The 16,098-nt window shown below is 41.5% G+C and overlaps 1 long non-coding RNA gene across 2 annotated transcripts; it reads left to right on the top strand.

The window, feature by feature from the left end:
- Positions 1–2,737: 2,737 nt before the first annotated feature.
- LOC138371360 (uncharacterized) lies at positions 2,738–15,149 on the top strand. Of its 2 annotated transcripts, XR_011230413.1 has the most exons (4): positions 2,738–3,068; positions 5,947–6,108; positions 7,353–7,451; positions 15,051–15,149. It is a non-coding gene; the product is annotated as an uncharacterized lncRNA (long non-coding RNA). The 2 variants fall into 2 exon arrangements; XR_011230414.1 differs by lacking the exon at positions 7,353–7,451 and having other exon boundaries at positions 2,747–3,068.
- The last annotated feature ends 949 nt before the right edge of the window (positions 15,150–16,098 follow it).

Here is a 16,098-nt window from a genome sequence, read left to right as displayed (position 1 = left end):
TAATTTGTCGACCTTACTTCATTACAAACAGAAATCACAATAGCAAGATGCATCAAATGAACAAAATCCACAAGAGCTTTGACAAGGATTCGAACCTACGCCCAAGATCATTCCAAACGCAACCTTATTCGACTGAGCAACAACATGGTCAAAAGCGTTGAAATCAGAAGTTGTACCAAACTTACTTGGATCCTGCAGCCTCTCCGAGACACAAACCAGGGTTTTACACAACTCCCCCAAGCACTCGTGCTATGTCAATAGGCCTTTCTACCTCTTCGCTCTTACTTCATTACACACAGAGGGGCCTCGTTGCCTGGTGGATAGCGCGCAGGACTCGTAATTCTGTGGCGCGTGTTTGATTCCCGGACGAGGCAGAAACAAATGGGGCAAAGTTTCTTTCACCCTGAATGGCCCTGTTACCTAGCAGTAAATAGGTACCTGGGAGTTAGTCAGCTGTCACGGGCTGCTTCCTGGGTTGTGTATGTTTGGTGTGTGGGAAAAAAAAGCAGTTAGTAAACAGTTGATTGAAAGTTGAGTGGTGGGCCGAAAGAGCAAAGCTCAACCCCCGCTAAACACAACTAAGTGAACACAAGTAGGTGAATACAGAATTCACAGTAGCATGATGCATCAAATGAAAAAATCCACAAGGGCCATGACGAGGATTCGAACCTACGTCCGAGATCATCCCAGATGCTGCCTTAATCAACTGAGATACGACATGGTCAAAAGAATTGAAACCAGACGTTGTACCAAACTTTCTTGGATCCTGCAGCCTCTCCGTGACACAAACAAGGGTTTTACACAACTCCCCAATGCACTCGAGCTGTCAATAAGCTGTTCTACTTTTTCGCCCTAACTTCATTACACACAGAAATCACAATAGTGTGCTGCATCAAATGAACAAATCCACAAAAGCCGTGACGAAGATTCGAACCTACGTCCGAGATCATCTCAGATGCTGCCTTAATCGACTGAGCTACGACATGGTGAAAAGAGTTGAAACCAGAAGTTTTACCAAACTTACTTGGATCCTGCTGCCTCTGTGAGAAACAAACCAGGGTTTTACACAACTCCCCCATGCACTCGAGTTATGTCAATAGGCTGTTCTACCTCTTCAACCTTATTTAATTACACACAGAAATCACAATAGCGTGATGCATCATATGAACAAATCCACAAGGGCCGTGACGAGGATTGGAACCTACGTCCGTGATCATCCCAGACGCTGAGTTAATCGACTAGCTACGACATGGTCAAAAGAGTTGAAATGGGAAGTTGTACCAAACTAACTTTGATCCTGCAGTCTTTCCGTAAAACAAAGCAGGGATTTTCACAACTTTCCCATGCACTCGAGCTATGTCAATAGGTCATTCTACCTCTTCACCCTTACTTCATTGCACGCAGAAGTCACAATAGTGTGCTGCATCAAATGAACAAATATACAAGGGCCGTGACACGGTTTTGAGCCTACGTCCGAGATCATCCCAGAGGCTGCCATATTCGACTGAGCAACGATATGTCAAAAGAGTTGAAACGAGTAGTTGTACCAAACTTACTTGAATTAGATAAACTTACTTGGATGTCAATAGGCCGTTCTTCCTCTTCGCCCTTACTTCATTACGCACAGAAATCAAAATAGCGTAATGCATCATATGAGCAAATCCACAAGGGCCGTGACTAGGATTCGATCCTACAATTACAATGTCACACTGTCATTGTGACACTAGTGGAAGTTTTATGCTGTCCGTTCATATAATTCTCGATTCTAAACATGTTTACTTAGTTTAGTTCATTAATTATGCACCCCATATATCATCTTGTGGGCGGTAGTGGAAAAGGTTACAGAGGCACATAAACATGTCATAGCTCTTTATACTCTTGCTTTCTGGCTTTTGTGTGTCAGTGACTGCTCTTCTGTCTTCCCTAATTTCCTAAAATATCGCGGCTTTGACAGAAGAGATTGGAATGCCCATATCCCACTCAACTTCAGGCTTATCACATTCAGTTTTAGCTGCCTTGTTTGTGTCATCATGCTGGACAACACCTATATGAGAAGGTATCCATACAAATGAGACTTTGAAACTCCTACTGTTTGCAATAATAATGTTGTTTATAATGGAAGTTACAACTACAACCTTTTGAAGATCAATGCTAATTTTATCTAGATAATGTAATAAACGAAAGTTTTCTATGTTAACAGAAAGGCAGAAATATAAGCTACACTTTAAATACTTGTCATAAATATAACTGAAGTGAAAGCGAAGATATATGCATTTGATACTGTACAGTTTCTTGATGGCTTGCTCTAAGAGTGTGAAGCCCTTCACACCAGCCTATAAATTGTGTAATTTATTTCCATATATGCTAATTAACCTTAAAATCTATATGTCAGAAGGAAGGAAGATGTAGACGTTAATGTGACAACATTTCAAGAAATATCTCTCTCTTTAAAGTTAAATAATACAATCCTATCGCCGGTGTCCGGACACATGAAAGCTACTTAGGTATCAGTGGCCAGCCAGGTGGAGATCACAGGCTGTACAATACTGATAAATTATGTAATTCACAGAGATACGTTGATAAATATTAATGTTTTATATTTTATTAAAAATACAGATATATACTTTGTTTCATACGTTAAATGTAACAATATTTCAGTATATATTATATAAGCATAGTATATATAATTCAGTATATACAATATAATAAGAGTGTCAGACCACGGAGGAAGAATTGAAACAGGAATTTCCTTTAGTACTTTCTTATATTAATACATCTTCAGAGCGAACCATTCCTTCTGAAGATGTATTAATATACGAAAGTACTTAGAGCATTCTATTGTGGTTTTAATATTGAACAATTATACATATACGAAACAGACAAATCTGGTGTCCGAAAGAGTAAAAATATTAGTGTGCGAGGTGATCAATGTAAGGGGGATATTGGGTGTGCCTCGTATCCCCTACAACAACAAGAAGTTCGAGAGCGATGAGGCCGCCACCTACTAGCTTCAGGATGTCGTCGAATCTAAATCAACAATATACTACCGCCGCTACTTTCTCGGAAACGTAAGTACCTGCCGCTTTACTTCTCTCACCCTGCCTAGCCTGGCCTGGCCTGACCTGGCCTAGCCAGACCTGACCAGACCTGACCTGGCCTAGCCTTACCTAGCCTAGTCTGACCTGGCCTAGTCTGACCTGACCTGGCCTAGCCTTACCCAACACTAATCACCACACGTGACAGCCCAAACGAATCGCAAATAAGTACACGTAACAAGTCATATGCCCGGACACTTTTCACCTTGGGGACTGAGTGGTAACTATTGTATAGAAGAGCCGGCTCCGAGAGTGGTAAGAGGGCGTGATAAGAGGCTAACGTGTGGTCTTGAAGGAAGTCGATAAAGCAGAAATTTTCAAAAGGAAGGGCAGCATAACGAGCAGACAGGAATGGACAGACAGTCGGTTATCCCATAATGTGTAATACGCCCGCACAGCATGGGTGGAGGGGGGGGGGGTTGTAGCAGGGCACAGTATGGTGATGGTGCGGGTGAAGTACACACCCACTGAATTCCTGCCATCAATAATTGTTTTCATAACCATTAGAACAATGGCATCCCTCCAGCCACCATCCTTCCACTGACCCCCTCCTCTGGTCCTCCACCTCAGACAATAACCCCCCACACCCCCTCTCCCTTCCAGACATCAGCATGTCAAAATCAGTACCATAATGTGTTTAAACTATTTAAACTAAGTCATTGTGTATCTCAAGGTATCTTAATTCATTTGAAAGTGTACATGTGCATTCGTTCATATACTCGCCTAATTGTGCTTGCTGGGGTTGAGCTCTGGCTCTTTAGTTCCACCTCTCAACCGTCAATCAACAGGTGTACAGGTTTCTGAGCCTATTGGGCTCTATCATATCTACACTTGAACCTGTGTATGGAGTCAGCCTCCACCACATCACTTACTAATGCATTCCATTAGATATAATCATATATGATTACACATAATCATAATCATTCTATACACATAATCATATATGTGTACGTCAACGTATACATACATGCGTATATATACCTCATATTAAAATACTGATAAACGAATGACCACGAACAAATTAATTTATAATTGTAGCATTATATATAATTTTAATAGACTAATTACGTGTTTATACATTTGAATGGTCCAGACAGGTGGCCAGCCTTGGACATATACACTTCTGGTAGGCACAATGACCTCATGTTAGACCCTTGATAGATTATGTGAGAGAGAGAGAGAGCTGGGGCAGGGAGGTGCGTGCCCCAGGGAGATAATCCATGCCCATGCCCCGCCTCGAGTCAGTTCTCGAGTCACACCAAGAATAACAATCGAGCAAGTTGTCCTGACCAGGATGTGGCATATTAGGGAGGGTTGAGGAATAGGAACCTGTCTGATAGGGCTCTTGGCAAGCAGCTCTCCCTCAGTCTACCTATCTATATGGAAGAAATGTATCTAGGCCCTCCTCCCCCTGCCTATTCTCTCTCCCCCACCTTTCTTCCTTCATTTCCTCCCTCCTTCCCTCCCCCTCACTGGTGAGAGAGTAGGAGTGTGAGAGTAGTTAGAGAACTCGTAGTTCTCACGCTCGTGAAATTGTCTGCGACCCTGGAGGAGTAGAGCGGAGGGGGGGGGGTGAAAGTAGGTGACGATGGAGGAGTAGAGGGGAGCATTATATGCAGTGAACGTAGGTGTCTATGGAAGAGTACATCATAGAGGAGGGTGAAAGGAAGGTGACGATGGAGGAGGAGAAGGGAGGGGGTGTGAAGGTAGGTGATGATGGAGGAGTAGAGGGGAGGAGGGGGGCAAAGGTAGGTGTCTATGGAAGAGTACATCATAGAGGGGGGTGAAGGTAGGTGGCGATGGAGTAGAGCAAAAGGGGTGGGGGTTGAAAGTAATCCTGAGTTTAATTTTTTAGTTATATATAGTGACACCTCGGCTTACGAATGAATATTTATGAACTTTTCGGGTTACGACCTAATTTCTTCGAAAAATTTGAATCGGGTTACAAACTTTGCCTCGGGAAATGAGTTTGTTGATATGCGTATGGGCTGACCTAGCGCGTGGTGGCATGGTGATCGCACCTCAGTTTACCAGTGTCTCCTGCCTAGTAACTATCGCGCCTGAATTCTTTATAAAGCATTACATTTGTTTTGGGATTTTTGGCTATTTGAACATAAAATTTGTTATTATATATCTTGCCATGAGTCCCAAGAAAGCCAGTGGTAAGGTTCAAGCCAAGAAAACACATGTGAGAATGACCATAGAGGAAAAACAAGAGAGCATTCATAAACGTCAAAACGGTGCACAGGTTGTTGAACTAGCTAGGCAGTACAACAAATCTATGTCAACAATATGCACTATACTTGCTAAGAAAAGGACATTATGAGCGTTAAAGTGGCAAAAGGCATATCAACAATCCCGAAACAAAGAACACAAACACTTGAGGATGTTGAAAAGTTTTTATTAATTTGGATACACAACAAAGAGTTAGCAGGTGATAGCATTTCAGAGGCCATCATTTGTGAGAAACCAAGGCATTTGCATGAAGACCTTTTAAAGAAAACCCCTGGAACGAGGGGGAAAAAGATGAATCAAGTTTGAAAATGTGAAAAGTTTGTGTGACAATAGAGCCTCGTGGAAAACTTTTGCTGTGGTCATTACCTGGTGGAATGCACCCAGGATGGAGTATCAGGGCTATACATCTTTTAAATCATAAAAGTAATAAACATTTCCCATCAACCTTACAAACCATATTAACCTATTTTCATGTATTTCCCCCATGTGCATTTTAACAAAGTTACTAAATTGCCTTTATCATTCTGTAAAATTTCAATTACAGTATACTGTATATAATTTTGTTAGTATAAATGGACTGAATATTCTGAAATCACTATTAATTTTACAATTTCAGATTCAAAGGTGGTCTGGACACCCAATTTGGTCAGACAGGTGAAGAGCGCATTTAGGATAGTTCGAAGAGATGAAGATGGTCACAATTGTGTTTGAAGAGGCAAACCCCCCTTTGCTCCTGACATTATGTTCAGCCTATTGACCCCTGCACACCTAACACAAGGTAGGTTGAAAACTCCTCCTTCATGTCATTGGTTCATTAGCCAGAAACTTAGGGCCCATGCAGGAATATCCCTAAAAAAAAAAAGTGGCCCCAACAATGCATCCTCCAAGTCTGGAGGATGAGCAGGAGCATTGTCGAGAAGCAGGCCCTTTAGTGTCAAACTTTTCTCTTGCAGATATTTTTTGATGGCAGGGCAAACCACTCTACATCACAGTTTTTCTGCACGTTATATATTTTTAAAACTCTTGGATTTTCGGAATGATACACGAGCAAGGGTTTAATTTTCAAATCGCCACACAGCACAAGAGTTAGCCTATCCTGACACAAGTTAGCCCAAGTTAGCTTGTGTCCGGGCAGTGACGTCTCCTCTTGGGTAATGTATGTCCTCTTCGGCAATTTTTTCCAGAATAGCCATGTCTCCTCACAATTAAACACTTGTTGTGGAATATATCCATCAATACAGTATCTACAAAATCTTTAAAATCACGAACAAATCTTTCAGCCCCTACTTTGTCTGAGCTGGCACCCTCACCATGCCTCACAACACTATGAATACCACGTCTTTTTTCAAAATTTCTCAAACCATCCCCTACTCACCTTAAACTCTTTCGTATCTGCAAAACTCGTTCTAGGGGTTTTCTTTATAAGATCTTGCATGAAGATTTCATTGTTGACCAAACCACACACTGGAAATTGAATAGACGACGACATTTCGATCCGTCCTGGACCATTATAAAGTCGATTGTGATGAGATGAGGGAAGCAAGAGCATTAAGTAGGCAAGAGAGAGAGGTGAGGAGATGGCAAGTATGTACGTATGTACATGAATAAAACATGTACATACTTATACATAACGTGTGTAAATAGTGTAATAAACACAATAACAGTATTTTGGGAGGAGGAATGTTGGCGAGTAATGTGTTGGAGGAGGGAGGGAGGACTGGCAGGGTGTGGCAGCTCACTCATGTTTTTTGGGCTCACCATACCAACATAGTGGATCGTTATGGTGAATACATACGTAGATGGGTATATACAATGTGTGTATATAGTGTAATAACAGCAAAAACACTGTTTGATTGTAGAATATGTCGCATATATGAGGCCCATAATTTTGAGCATAGCGATGTTCTATACTTTGAATTATATAAATTCCACAAATTACACACTTTTAAATAATATTACAGCAAAAAAAAAGAAGAAATGAATGAGAAACTTCAAAATAATTGCGCAACATTTTATTCGCAGCAACTGCCGTCGCACGGGGTGGCGGGGCCGACAGACCCCCATCGCTCCAACGCTCAGCGCCCATAATTTGCTCAACTTCCCAGCTCCATCGCAGCTAAAGTAAGTCACATACAATATTTTTTGTTTAGTTTCCCCGTGATCAGACTCTGCATTTTAACAATATAAGAAGAGAAAAAAATTTTTGGAAAGAATTTATTTCTTGTGCACCAGGGTGTTATTTGGAGACAGAGCAGTTCAGTGGTTAACTACTAAATTTTTTTTCTCCCACACACGCACCCCCCTAGGAAGCAGCCTGTAACAGCTAACTCCCAGATACCTATTTACTGTTAGGTAACAGGGGTCATCCCCTTTTGTACAAAGAATCTGCTAAAGCTTTTAGGGCTAATCTTTGACACTCGTTTGTCTTTGTCGCCCCATATTTTTTACGTCCGAGTTGAATGCTCTAAGGCCCTTAACTAACTTTAGGTCATGTCCCATACTTCTTGGGGAGCTAATCGACACTGCTCCTCTCTTTACATTCCTCTCTCGTTCTGTCTAAACTCGATTATGGCCCTGTTTACTCGTCTGCTTCTCCTTCTACCCTTCACCATCTGGACACACTGCATCATACTGGGTTACGGCTCAGCTCTGGTACCTTTCCTTCGACACCTACCCTAAGCCTGTATGTTGAAACTGGCGTCCTGTTTCTACAGGATCGCCATGATCGCTACTGTCTTCTCCACCTTGCACGGTCCTTACAGCACCCTCACTCTTGCTTATGTCATGCCTTGACCTTTACCCATCCTGTGGTTCCTGTTCCCCTTCACCACCTATCTCTTTCTGTACGGTTGTCTCTCTTACAAAATGCTCTTTCAGTTTGTGTTACCAATATTTCCCCTCGTGTCATTCCGTCTTTGCCCCTATGGAGGGGTCCCCGTTCCTAAATTCTGTAAGCCTTGACCCACATGACTAAAACTTTTACCCCTCCTACAGTTCTAAATCACCTTTTCCTTGAACACTTTTCTTCACACTTCCACTCTATTTCCGTCTTCACCAATGGGTCTTAAGTCTGCAGACGGTGTAGGCTACTCTGTTGTTTTTCCTGACTGCACCTTTGTGTCTCCTGCCTCCGGAGACTAGCATCTTCATGGCAGAACTTTATGCTATTCTCTATGCTCTTCATCAACTCTTTTCTCGCTGTCAATCCTCCTCTGTGTTTGTAGTTGACACTTGCAGTGCCCTCATGGCTCTAGAATCCTTTAATCCAGTCCATCCTTTGGTAGTTGAAATTCAACATTGGCTGTTTCTTATCTCCAGTAGATTTAAGACAGTGGAATTTCGCTGGATTCCCACCCATATTGGTGCGTTCTTAAATGAGCGTGCGGACACTGCCGCTAAGGAAGCTATCCGCACCTGTCCCATCTCCCGTAAAGGTATTCCTTATTATGACTTTTACCCAGTTATTCATTTCCCCATTCTTGCCGTTGTCAGGGTTGTTGGTCTTCTGTTACTGGTAACAAACTGCGTGCTCTTAAGAGTAGTGTGTTCCCGTGGCCTTCCTCCTACCACCGTAACCGGTGGTGGGAAACGGCTCTGGCGAGGTTGTATATTGGTCATACACGTTTAACTCACGGGCACTTAATGGAGCGCTGCCCTGCTTCTTATTGTCCAAACCGTTGTCTCTACATGTCCTGACTTCCAGGACTTACGTGTCTTGCTTCCCGACCATCCCTCACTGTCAATTGTCCCTCGATAAAATTCTTGGTAAATTCAATACCTTTGATATTGTTCGCCGTATGCGTTTTTGTTCTTGTATTGGCGACGTTAGTGATATTTAGCGCACTATGATTATCCCACACATTTGATGGTTTGATAATTACTGTACTGTACAGTACTTTGGTTTGGAATGTATCAAATAAAGTTGTTTCATGTATTCAAATGTGTGAGAAAATCCACTGGGGCTGTGAGATGAAGCGAACCTGTAACAAAGGCATTGCCAGTTGCATACTCTACCACCACTGATGGTAAAAGTCTTACAACTGGATATCTTGTGTGACGGGTTATGGTATCACAGCTATACTGAACCAAGATGGTATGGCTCTCCCTCACATAAATGAAAGAAATGCTGCTATTGGCCTTGCAGTGTGTAAGTTGCAGGTGGAAACAAATGAAAATTATCAAATAAATAATTAAACAATTTACTGAAATAGTAATGAACAAAAATAACACATGACAATACTTGACTATCATGTAATGCAAAGGTGAACAAGTTAGTATGACCTTAAATGCAAAAAATAAACTATAAGCAATGAATAAAAGTATGAAGATATACTGGTGTTCTGAAGACAGCTACCATACCACCATGGCATCAGTCACATGATGTTGGCTGGAAGTGGACGACGGGTTAGAGACACCAAGGTGATCCTAGAGCACTAAGGGAGAGATTGCCTCTCCAGGGAGGCAGCGCTCTTTATATAGTCCGGCGGTGATGACTCATCCAGTGTCAACACGAGGTGGACATCTGGTCAACTAGCAAACTGCTCGTTGTGGCTGGCGGTGCCTTTGTGTTGAGCTGTACCACTGTCAGTTGAAGGCGGCTAACTGCTTGTTTGTGGGGACAAACTGCCAGTTAGCAGTGGCGCCCGGCTTGCCTCTGAGTCGTACCAGGCCGTGCCAGGCCCTGGGGGTATGGAGAGGTGGCAGGACTGATGACTCTTCTGGGCTGGTGTAGATGTATACTTCCAGTGCAGAGGCATTGAAGGTGAAGGGAAAAGGCAGTTCCACTGCTATGCAGGGATTCACGTGACACTTGTGAAGCCACAGAAAGTCTGGAGGCCCTACTGAAGCCAGTCCAAGTATTAAATAAAACCCCTGAAGTACGCCGGTGAAGGGTAAAGTGAAGGGTGAAGCAAGACCGTATGCCCCAACTTCAGGCACACACAGAAAATCACGTTTTGGTCCCGCCTCTCAACTGTGTATTTGAAGTTGGGGCGTATGGTGTTGAACTGCTTCAGCCTTCACCTGAGTGCTTGTAGGTCTTACGTAAGACGTTGACTCAAGGAGGGGCCTCAAAACTTGCTGTGATTTATGGGAAATCCGGTTGTAAGACTTTTACAAAGTCAGTAATATACTGTGGTAGAGTATGCAGCTGCCAGTGCCTTGGGCAAGGGTTTACGTCGCCTCACAGCTCCAGTGGATTTTCTGCTTGGTGTATATCAGGTTGTGATTTTGTGTGTGTACCGTATTGTTATGATCGCCGTCTGATAAGTCCTTTCTGGCCTCAAGAGTCATTTTTACCCACCTAGAAAGATTGCAGATGGCCAAAGCAGTTATTTAAGTTAAGAAGGGACAAGTCTTAAACAGAATTTTGCATAATATTTGACTGTAAAGGGGTAAATTGAGGTAGATTGAAAAACAAAATGGTGAACCGGGCAGGCGGTACTCACAATTAGGCGAGTACACTGGGAACTTTTAAAGTGCAACCAAACATGCTTTAGGCTCTCACAACAAGAGGTGAGTGGTGGTGGCTCAGGTGCTCAGCCAATCAGAGCACCTAAGGAGGGAGGGCAGGAGTGAGAGGGGGGTGGTATGTGGAAGTTTGGTGACAGTTGTGTGTAGTTTGTTCATCTTCATTGTAAGTTTCATGGCTTGGTGTGCATTTCCCTAGTAAATTTAATTAGGGAAAAATTCAGGTGTTTGATTTTTTAAATCAACTTTTTAAATGTTGAGTTGTTAAAGCCTCAAAGTGCATGGAGTTGGTTTGGGAGTATGGCATCCTCATGCTGTTGCGTGCTCGCGTGAGGTAGCAAAGGTGATGTAAAGTTGTGGGGTGTACATGCTTGGGACGTCCTCTCTCGGGATGGCTGGTGTTAGACCTGTGTGTTTGTCGGTTGTTGAAAAGCCGTCATCCTTTGCTGTTGTGGTATTGATTTTACATTGTTCATCTTGTAATTAATACTGTAGTGCGATATCTAGGGCTACCATTTGTAGGTTTAAAATGTCTAATACAAACAGTTGTCCAATGAGTTTTAATAGGAAATATCATCCACCAAGCACCATTGTACAATTATATTAATTGATAGTATATGGATTGTGCAGAACTGCTTAGAATGATCTTTAACACTTGGCTATATTGGTCATGTCAAATACCTGCACGGTGAATGCTCAAAGACCCTTTCTTTATTCAGTGTTGTCACATACCTCATGGGGGTATGGATAGGCAAACACTCATTCGGTTAAACTTGCCTTGTAGTACTTTCAGAGCTCAGTAATTTGGAATCTGGTTAGCACTTTCCAAATAAATTGACCTTTAAAGTGAATTCCTATTTAGGTTTAAAACATTATACCGAATGAGAAACTCGGATTATATAGCCGAACACCAGAAATGTTGTTATTCAATTTGGTTGCCTAAAGCACATTCAAGGACTACACATTACATGGCATTCCAGGATTCCTCTATACCTTGCCTTATGCTGTAAACATTGCCACAACCCTGTGTTTTATTGATTTAAATGGCCACAGGGAGGCATACAACACTGCAGATTATGATGTCATTAGTTATCCACTGTGCTGACAAGTGGGCTGACTGATGTTCGTTGACACCTGTATCGTGCTTCAATTTAATCGCCAGGAGATCACCCTCTCACTAGACTCGTCTGTAGGAAGTACAGTATAGTATCTCAAATTACCTTGGATCATAAATAGCATAAGACTTGGGGGTAGGAGAGGGTTGCAGTGTTTGTCATGGCTCTCAGTTGTTCCTGGTATTAGGCAATTTAGTTCTGGAATCATTTTTGTTGGCCAATGTTAAACTTTTTCGAAAGTAGATGTTTTTCTGAAAGGGAAGGGGGGGGGGAACCTCTATGCTTGGATACAGTTATCTAAGTGAATACTTAGATTTATACAGTAGAATAACTACCTTCTTTTCCTTAGTCAAAAAGGTTGCTTGTTTATTTCTAGGGACTTGTATTTTCTTTTATTTTTAACTGCAGCAACTTTCAGTGAATGATAGATTCTTACTGAAAGGACCTTTACTTCATTGTTGTTGCTTTATGGTCATCTCATTGTGTACAGGGATTCCGCGAAGCTTTTGGGGTTAGTCTTTGACACTCGTTTGTCTTGGTCAGCCCATATCTCTTGCCTCCGAGTTGAATGCTCTAAGGCCCTTAACCTCCTTAAGGTTTTGTCCCATACTTCTTGGGGAGCGGATAGGCGCACGCTCCTCTATTTGCACTCCTCTCTCGTCCTGTCTAAACTCAATTATGGTTGCCCTGCATACTCTTCTGCTTCTCCTTCTACTCTTCGCCATCTTGATGCTTTGCACCATACTGGGTTGCGTCTCGGCTCTGGTGGCTTTCGTTCGACTCCCGCCCTTAGTTTGTATGTTGACACTGGCTTTCTCTCTCTTCAGGACTGCCGTGATCGCTACTGTCTTCGCTATCTTGCGCGGTCCTTCCAACATCCTTCCTCTCGCCTCTGTCGTGCATTGACTTTTCCTCTCCTGTGGTTCCTGTTCCTCTTCATTGTCTCCCACTTTCTGTCCAGTTATCTCGCTTACAGGATTCTCTTTCTGTTCATATTTCTAATGTTTCTCCTCGTATTGTTCCTTCATTACCTCCGTGGAGAGTCCCCCTTCCCAAGTTTTGTACGTCCTTGACTTGTATTACTAAAGCCTTTACCCCTCCTACAATTCTGAAAAGCCTCTTCCTTGAGCACTTTTCTTCGCACTCCCACTCTATTTCCATCTTCCCTGATGGGTCTAAGTCTGCGGATGGTGTGGGCTACTCTGTTGTTTTTCCTGACCGTACTTACATGTGTCGCCTCCCTTCGGAGGCTAGCGTCTTTACGGCAGAACTTTATGCTATTCTCTATGCTCTTTGTCTCTTGCTTTCTCATTCTCATTCCTCCTTTGTGGTTGTAGTTGATTCTCGTAGTGCCCTCATGGCTCTAGGGTCCTTTAATCCTGTCCATCCGGTGGTCATTGAGATTCAACATTGGCTGTTTCTTATTTCTAGTAAATTTAAATCAGTAGAGTTTTGCTGGGTTCCCAGCCATATTGGTGTTTCAATGAGCGTGCGGATGCTGCCGCTAAGGAAGCTATCCGTTCTTGTCCCATCTCCCGTAAAGGTATTCCTTATTCCGACTTTTATCCTGTTATTCATTCTTCCCCGTTGGCAGGGTTGTTGGTCCTCTGTGGTTGGTAACAAGCTGCGTACTCTCAAACTTAGTGTGTCCCGTGGCCTTCCTCCTACCACCGTAACCGGCGGTGGGACACTGCTTTGGGTTGGTCATACCCGCTTAACCCACGGTCACTTAATGGAGCGCCGCCCTGCTCCTTATTGTCCGAATTGCGTTGTCCCTCTTACAGTTGTGCATATCCTTGTTGAATGTCCTGACTTCCAGGACGAGCGTGTGTCTTGCTTTCCGACCGTCCCTCGCAGTCACTTGTCCCTCGATAGAATTCTAGGTGAATCGGATACTTTGATATCGTTCGCCTTATGCGTTTTTGTTCTCGTATTGGCATTCTTGGTGATATTTAGCGCCCTCTGATTATTTTGCACTTTGGTGCCTTCTTTTGGTAATTACCTTACCTTCATTGTTGTTTCATTTTAATGTGGTAGTTGTGATATGGATTGTTCTGGCTCACGTGCAAGGTCTTGGATTTTTTTCTGTTTTATATTAAGAAATTGCCAGTCTTGTTACTATTTGTAGAGTTAGAGATCTGCATTAAGGCCTCAATATTATATTTTTTTTTTTATAACATGTTATCAGCAATTTTTGTGGTTGGTAATATTTAGATTAATGTCAGTGATGTATATGACAAGGGTTAAGACCCCTTGTGGTATGACAGCATTTTTCCCAGTCATTTCTTTAACAAATGAAAGGGTCCTCGTAACCATTCTTTTGTCCTTTCTACCATGTACCTGTTTGTTGCTTCTTGGTCTTTCATTTGGTACTTTGGCTATTAAAACAATGGCCTTTGGTAATGTTGCAATTACCATTTCTAAAAAAAATGAGCAGGTTCATTAGGCAGGGTTTTTTTTAGCAAACAAAGTTTTACAAAAAAAATTCCATTCCTTCAGGACCTTGCAGATGTTAGGTCAAACTAATTGACAGTAATCTGTTTTGCCCTTTCAAACAATGATGGTTTTAATCTAGGTAAAATATTTCAGAATATCTGAAGAGTTTGGCAGACAAATCATTTAAGAGCTTTGATTAAATTTAAGTTACCAAAGACTTGTGAAAACCATGTTGTATAGATGCTTCAGTGTCACTTTTCTAATGTTTTGTAAATTTAACAATGATCTTTAGTTAATTAATTTAATATAATTTGTACAAAGCTTAGGTGTTGCATAGCTTTAAATTTACTTTCAAATATGAAAACTAAAATATTGACTAAAGTTTCTTCCACTTTAATATTTCAGACTAATTTGCAATATTTGTTAGTTTATGTAAATTGAATAGGTAGTCCACTTTTACATCTTTTCAATGCATTTTGCATGCACCTATGTAACAAGTTACAAATAGGTGTAAATTTTACCAAGTATTTATTTTCAAAGTAAAAAAATTTCAGATGTTTAAACATTGCATCAATAGTAGTAAACAATTTCCAGCATAATTTCAGGATAAGGTATATAAAGTAGTTTCATTTAAAATTGTTTTATTTAATAAGTTTTACATATAGTATTTATAATACATCTAATATTTATTACGTTTCAGGTTGTGGGACAGATGCTCCTAGATGAACAGAAGATCCAAAAGGCCAAGACAACTCCAGAGACAATCACCTGTAAAAGAAAAATAAACATTAAACAGGGACACTACTTTTATTATCACCAATGCCTAATAACAAGCCCAAAAAATCCTAACAGCCTATCTTTTAGATAGGCTCAGCAAGGCCTATCCCTTCCTCGATTTTAGTGCAGAGCTTGTTCCCTGAATGGGTGCATTACATCCACCACTTTAGTGCCATCAACACATTGTACATATGCTTTACTGAAAGCACTGTACAATGCATGCCAGGCACTAAAGTTTTAGATGCATCCACCCATTCAGCAAACAAGCCCTGTGAGAATTAACAATGTAACCATTGTTAAGGGTCCCTAAACCTATGCAAATCTAGTCCATCTATTAGATGGGTAGTAGAGCAAAGCTCTGAAAAAGCCAAGCCAGGGAAATCTGCAGGACTGCCTGGTCCCCTTTTATGAAATGGGGTAGGATCAGTACAAACTGCATCATCCCCTGTGGGTTGTAACAGTAGGACATGGTTACACACCTATAAATGGACTAGATAAGAGAATTAAGATTAGGTCATTGATATAGCTAAAACATCAAATTCAAACTCACCCACTTTTGTAGATTTCCTTTTGCAGAGTAAAGGAGCCTCACTCCAAGCCAGTCCATGCATCATAATCACTTTCACCTGAAAAATATTTCAACAAATTAATTTCAGATTTAAAGCCAATCTTGCTTTACTTTTCAAATTAGCATTCAGTACTTTACAAATTCAGATGGAAAAATTTCTTTAAGGAATTTACCTTTCCTACATATTCTAGTAGCAGTAGTAAAGATCTAATTTAGCAATATAAATATATGGCATCAATTTGCCAAGTTTCAGTAAATGTCATTTGAGAAACTATCCACAACTGCACTTCAATGGCAATTACATTTATCTTTAGCCAATGCTATATTGTTTATTACTATTTTTTTACTTTTATGCAAATCTATTCAGATTAACCTTTACTACAACTCGCCTGATTCTGTTTAA

Source organism: Procambarus clarkii, chromosome 35, assembly GCF_040958095.1.
Source record: "Procambarus clarkii isolate CNS0578487 chromosome 35, FALCON_Pclarkii_2.0, whole genome shotgun sequence".
In the NCBI taxonomy this organism is placed as follows: Eukaryota; Metazoa; Arthropoda; class Malacostraca; order Decapoda; family Cambaridae; genus Procambarus; species Procambarus clarkii.
The sequence above is the reverse complement of the archived record's forward strand: the minus strand, read 5'-3'. Positions and strand labels throughout refer to the sequence as shown.